Raw genomic sequence first — 6,725 nt, 5'->3', positions numbered from 1 at the left:
AAAATTTTCTAGTAATTAAAAAATAAATAAGTAACATTAATAACATTTTATTTAACCAAATGTATCCAAAATATTATCATTTCAACATGTAATCAATATAAAGCTTGGTTTTCATTGTATATATTTAAGGTGTACAACCTGATGTTTCGATATACTTATCTTGCTATACAAAAGTGATTACTATAGTCAAGCAAATTAGCACACCCATCTTCCTATAGACTTAGCTTTTTCTGCGTGTGTATGGGGTAAGAATACCTAAAATCTACTCTCGGCAATTCCCAGTACACAATACATTATTAACTATAGTCTGCATGTACATTAGACTTCTTAGACTTATTCATCCTACATAGCTGCAATTTTGTACCCTTTGTCCTTCATCTTCCCATCCCCCCGCCCTAAAAATTGTTAATGAGATGTTTTATGTTCTTCTTTTCACACTAAGTCTTCCTAACTTGGTATGGATATTACAGCACATCTCAGTTCAGATCAGCCCAAGTTCAATCTGTTGGCCCCACGTTGAGCTCCTCAGCTATAAAGTATTCCATTGTGTAAATCCACCAGGATTTGTATCAAGGTAAAAAGATGATGAGGTAGAGTGAAAGAGGCTGTTTGTTTTTACTGCAGGACTTCTCAGAGCTCTCAGTCTCAGAAAGTACATTGTGGATCTCCAGGACGATGTAGCAGGCACTCAGCATTTGTCAAAAGAGAAATAAATGATTAAATGAATCTTGTTTACGCAAATGGATAAGAATTGGAAAAAATATGACAAAATAGTTGGATTAAGTAATTTGCTTTGAAAAAATTTCATGGCATGCCATATAGTTGTGAAATAAATGAGAACTATTTTTTAATTTGCTCACCTCTGAGAAGGGCAAGAAATTAAATGCTCTTAGTCATTAATATAATAACTTGGTAAGAATGCACTCAGTGGGAATTTTCCTGTACCACAGCTGGTGGACAGCCAGCTCTATTAAGTAGCAGAGTAGAGGTGGGGTGCTGGAGCAGGGGCTAGGGAGAGGGTGGGAGCACCCACGTGCGGGTTGCCCGCCTGTGCTCAGATGGAGCTGCCCCTCTTGGGGTCGCTCCACTTTCAGCTCTCATTTGCCACTTGGCCAGGCCCTGCCTCAGTTCGCCCACAGCCAGGTTACCCACTACTACTTTGTGGAGACATTGCTGTTCCCCTCCATGGACAGAGGGCAAGGGAGCCCGCGTCTCTGTGGAGGGTGTGCCACATGCCACAGATTCCTGGGGAAGGCTCCTTGTGAGTCTGCGATTCCAGATCGCCATTTAGGGCTCCCATCCACGATAGCAAGCTGCCTCCTTCTGAAAACTATCACCTTTGCTCATATTAGAGCAACGTTCTTTTGTGGACCTCAAAGTGGCTTCACATCTAGGTCTTCCTGCGGCAGATTATCTTTTGGCAGAGAGAGACAGGGGCCCAGAGCAGAGACAGCCAGGCCTACAGCTGGTCCCGTCCTAGAGGACAAAGTCGCCCTCTGGCTCCCAGCTCCACTCACCAGGTGGTGGTCGTACTTTGTCTCGTGGGCTCTGGTGGAAGCTATGTGAATAAAGCCACAGACTGAGGTCAAATCTTGAACCGATGCCTGTACCAATCATCAGAAAGAGTCTCAGGGGCTGACAGCCTCTCCCTGCAGTGAAAGGAGATGAAGAGATGCCTTTTCTATTGTTTTCTGTGGTTTAATGTGACTTATTTATTTACTGCAAATAAATAAATGTTACTTTCAAAAACATTTATTGCTATGGTGGATACTGACATTTCAGCACAGGAAGCAATGGTCCTTGTCTTAGTTCATTCGGGCTGCTGAAACAGCATATCTTAGACTAACATCAGAAAGTTGCTCCTCACAGTTCTGGAGGCTGGGAAGTCCAAGATCTTGGTGCTGAAGATTCTGTGTCTGGTGAAGGCCCATTTTCTGGCTCACAGATAGTGTCTTTTTGCTGTGTCCTCATGGTGGAAGGGGCAAGGGAACTCTCTGGGGTCCCTTTATAAGGCCATTAATCCCATTCATGAGGGTTCCACCCCCATTGACCTAATCACCTCCCAATGGCCCTAACTTTTAATACCATCACATTGGAGATTAGGATTTCAACATATGAATGTTGGGGTGAGGGGGACACGAACATTCAGACCATAGAAGTCCTCTTAACTTCCTTGTTTCTATCAACTTGCTTTCTTTGAAAGAAAGTTGCAATACACTGAGTGCCTTCCAAGAGCTTTCATGCATATTATCTCATTAAACTTTACATCCTCTCCCTCAAGTATTACTGGGTATTACTGCTTTTCCTTACAACACTGATGAGGATGAGAAACTGGATTATGAAGAAATTTTGCTTGTTTGTTTAGAAAATACAAAAGAAAATAACAACTATTTTTGAGCAAGGGGAAAATCTGAAGTTCCAGGAATCTTATCCAAGCGCTAGGGGTTGGCAAGAGGAGGAACAAGGGTTTTATCTCTCCTCTCCTCTCCTCTCCTCTGTCAGTCCCTGGAGCCCATGTTCTGTCCCCTGCACTTCTCTGCCTCCTATTCATTCTCCCTCCCAAACCCCTTCCTGCAAACGTGCAGCAACAATCTCTATTATTATAGCCATGCAGAGGGGCATCCCTGTTTCATAGATGAGGGAAATAAATGATTTGTCCAAGGACACAGGCCAACAGGTAGCAATCTGGGATGCAAATCTGAGCCCTAAGTGTTTGACATCAGCCCAGTGTGACCAGGACAGGCCAAAGCCCTTGCCTGGAGCCATCACCAGCCTGCCTGGATGGACAGATGTGAAGTTCCCCATGGCAGCTCCACCACTGGAGGGGTCTTTATCCCTTCCCAGCCTTCCCTCCGGGGATGTCTGAGAGCCAGAGGGAGCTCCGGGGGCAAGAGCCAGAAGCAGCAAGAGCCAGAAGCAACAAGAGGAAAGGCCTCAGGGCCTGCCTGAACACTATCCACCCAGCACACACTGACTGGCAGGGAGCTGGCCCCCAGGCTAAGGCTCTGCAACTCTGACCTTGACAGGAGCTCTTTGCCCTTGTTGGCCACTCCACTTTTCTTGGCAATTTGGTTTTGCCAGGGGGCAGCATTTTGCTAAGACTCCTGGGCAATCTCAATTCTTGAGCCTGTCTCATGAAGAGCTTGCCCTACCAGCCAGGTTCACCAGGCCAGAAGGGGGCAGCCCCACATGATGCATCCTAAGCCCATACAGCTGGGGATCCATGGGGTCCAGGCATGTTTGGAGTCATTCCTCAGCTTCCTACTTGTTATCCATGATCTCTCTCTTGCATCCTATGTTTCTGCACCATTCTTTAATTATTTTGCCTAAATTCCTTAGGAAGAGGATTTGTGAGTGTTGCTATTGCCCTAGTTCTAAAAATACATGAATTGTAGCTAGAAAGTATTAATTCCTAATTTGTGAGTGCTTTCCATAGATTGCCATTGTGCTGGTAATTCCTTTCCATTACTCTCCTCTTTGCCCTCAAAATGTGCCAGCTCTTTCTCCCTCTGACCAGTCCTCAGTGAGCCAGGGCCACGTCAGGCTGGAGGCTCCAGCCAGAAGAGCTCCCATCTGGCAATGCCGGGCAGGGCAAGCCCAACCTTGCCTGGCAGAATCCAGAGTTGAAGTTCTCCCCCTCCGCTGGGGCCGCCCACTGGGGATGGAGCACAGAGGAGCCTGCCTTTGTTTTCTTTTCTTTTTTTAACTTATTATGGAAATTTTCAAATGTATGCAAAATTATCGACAATGTTTAATAACCCAATATATTCATTACCCAGCTTTAATAATTATCAGCACACAGCAAATCATGTTTTGTCTATATGCCCAGCAACTAACTGCTGCCTACACTGACATCAGTATGAACAAATACTAAATTCCCCATTGTTGCATATCTAAGTATTTCAAAGAATAGCTCTAAAAGATAAGGACAGTTTTAAAAAAATACATGATCATGATAACATTATCATCGCACCTTAAAAATTAACGTAAGTCCTTAATCTCATCATGCACCCAGCCAGTGTTTGCACTTCCCCCATCGTCTTCTAATTTTTTATATGTACTTCATTTTTCTGGCTCTGGATTTAAAAAAAGATTTATACACTGCAATTGGTTGATATGTCTCTGAAGTCTCTTTTAATCTATACATCCTTTCCCTGTTTTCCTTCTTTTTTTGTTTTTTTACAAATTCTTCCTATTGGAGAAGAAACCAGGGAATTATTCCTATAGAGTCCCCCCGGTCTGGATTTGCCGGTGTGTTCTCATGGTGTCATTTAACATGTTCCTCTTACCCTTGGATTTTAAAAAAGTGGTAATTAGATCGAAAGGACTTAGAACACATTGAGGGTTGATTTTCTTTTCATTGGCATATCAAGACTGACCTGGACTGTTCCTACCCATAATTCAGAGAATACAACTCCACCCAGGGCTGGATGGGGTGAGTTGGAATAGAGATGGAAAGCTCCAGCTTCTCTCTCTCTCTGCTGCTGGCCCCTGCCACACCCACAGTGTTGGCCTGAGGCAGGCTGGAGTGGACTGTGTGACGTATTTTAGTTTAAGGAACAGCAGTTTTAGGATGAAAGAGTGTCATGTGTCAAGGCAACAGGAGGCCAGCTTTATACGTATTTGTACCTTGCCACAGAGCGAGCATTATGCCAGGTGAGAAGGAAATCATACCAAGCTGATTTATTTGAGGTCGATTTCACATGTCAACGCGACACTCATAGATATTGTTGTCCATAGAACAGAAATCAGAAATTGTTGTCCGCGTGTATTTGTAAATACACACTCATAGACAAGTGTGTCTTGGAGGGGCACGATGGAGCCTCACAGGCTTCTGTTACAGCGTGAGAGGGGTGCGGGTTCAAATCCAGCATCTGTCCTGCTCCAGCTGAGTAACTTTGGACAAAAGCCTTGATCTCCTCATCAGAAAAATGGAGCTACTGCATTATTATTTACCTTTTGGGTTGTGATAAATATTAGAGAAAATGAATATAAAGTGCCCAGCACAGTGCGTGGCACAGGGTGGACTGAATAAATGCAGACACGTTACCATTGTCTGGGGTAGTAGGTCCCGACAGAACCGCATTCTTCTACAACTAGATGACAGCGGCGTGGATTATCTTAGAGGTTTGGGAGGGGATTGCTTACAAAAGTGTTGGAGCCATCTAGACACACTGAGTTGTAAACGTTAATTTGAGCTTGGGAGAGAATTGTCAAGTTGGTTCAAAGGACTCCTAATTTCATTAATTCAAAATCCTGCTTTAGTGGGGGAGAGTGAGGTCCAAAGAGAGAGAAGCCAGATTTCAAGGACAAGCCCAGTCGCTGGAGGAACGTTTTTGCAGCCAACTGCCCCCCAGGGCTCTGTGAACAAAGTGGGCATTGTGGCCGCTGCCTGGGCCAGTGGCAGGAGGAGCACCCGGGAGCCAGGGACTGGTGCACAGGGCGGAGGCGGGCCCAGGCTGCAGAGAGAGGCTTGGATGACCTGGAAACACAACTCAATCCATTCAGCCTGACGAAATCTTTCCTCCCGATAAAATTTCCTCAAGCAGAACAAAAGGGAAATTCAGAGCATCTTTGCCAAAGCAACCAGAGAAAGGAAAGCTGGCGCAAAGTTAATCGTTATTTTCTTCCTGGCTCTCCAGGCTAGAGATACCACGATGGAAGCAAGAACACTTGTCATCACCCGCTTGGTCTCTAAGGACATAGCAGCCCTTTTCTTGCAAATGAGCAACACAGAAACGGAAGTGCCTGGGCCCCTCCCTGCAGGGTGCAGCCAGAGCCCCAGTGGGCTATTCTCTGCAGAGCAAGAGGCATCTAATCGTACCTTGACTCACCAACTTATCCAAACAGCCGTGCTCCCACATGGCCTCTCTTTAGGGAAAGGAAATGCCAGGATGAGAGAAGTCATTGCAAACATCATTGCTTAGTCCAGGGAGAGGTCAGGCGCTCCCTGGGGGAAAGCATGTCATTCTGTTCATGAAAGAAAGACCCCACCACAGCGCCCTCCAACATCCCTGAGGAAGGCTGACTAGATCGCTGGTCTGTCCTGCCAAAGCAAAGATAGCCACGAGGGATAAGAGGCACTCGGTACAACAGCGTAGCGCCAACTTCAGCATAAAAGAGCTTAGGTTTGCATTTGGGATGGGCCATTCCCAAACTGAAGGCCCTTGATCAATTCACTGACCCTCAGGGAGCCTCAGTTTTCTCATCTGTGAGGTGGACAGAACGACAGGATGGTGGTGGGCAAGGAGCAGAGGCAGGAGGGCCACCCGCCTGTCTGCTGCCTTCACAGGTACATACCCAGTCACTTACTTTCTCTGTAGATCACCCAGCAGCCCACAGCCCCGCTGCCACAGAGACAGCAGCGTGGCCAGCTGTCTGCCCACAAAGGAGCTGGCAAACTTTAGAGTGTCAAGACAGCTGTCAATACAGATGCAGGTCAGCCCAGGCCACGCAGCATCCAGGTGGCCGGGTCCTGCTGGATGGAGCATGGTGACAACATAGAATTCCCAGCATCTGTTTCTCTCAAGAGCAGAGCATGCTGGGCCCACAGCCGCGCACATCCAGCGATGCCATCAACGTGCCCAGGGCAGGGCAGTTCCTGTGCTGTGGGCCTGAGCTGCAGCCAAGCCTCTACGATGCACCAGGTGCTGGGAGAGCAGCCAGGCCCAGAGTGATGGCAGAGAATCCATTCCTTAAAGAAAATAGCAAACTGCCCAGCCCTT

The sequence above is a fragment of the Propithecus coquereli genome, unplaced genomic scaffold (genome assembly GCF_000956105.1).
Source record: "Propithecus coquereli isolate 6110/MARCELLA unplaced genomic scaffold, Pcoq_1.0 Scaffold66, whole genome shotgun sequence".
In the NCBI taxonomy this organism is placed as follows: domain Eukaryota; kingdom Metazoa; phylum Chordata; class Mammalia; order Primates; family Indriidae; genus Propithecus; species Propithecus coquereli.
This window is presented reverse-complemented; position numbering follows the sequence as displayed.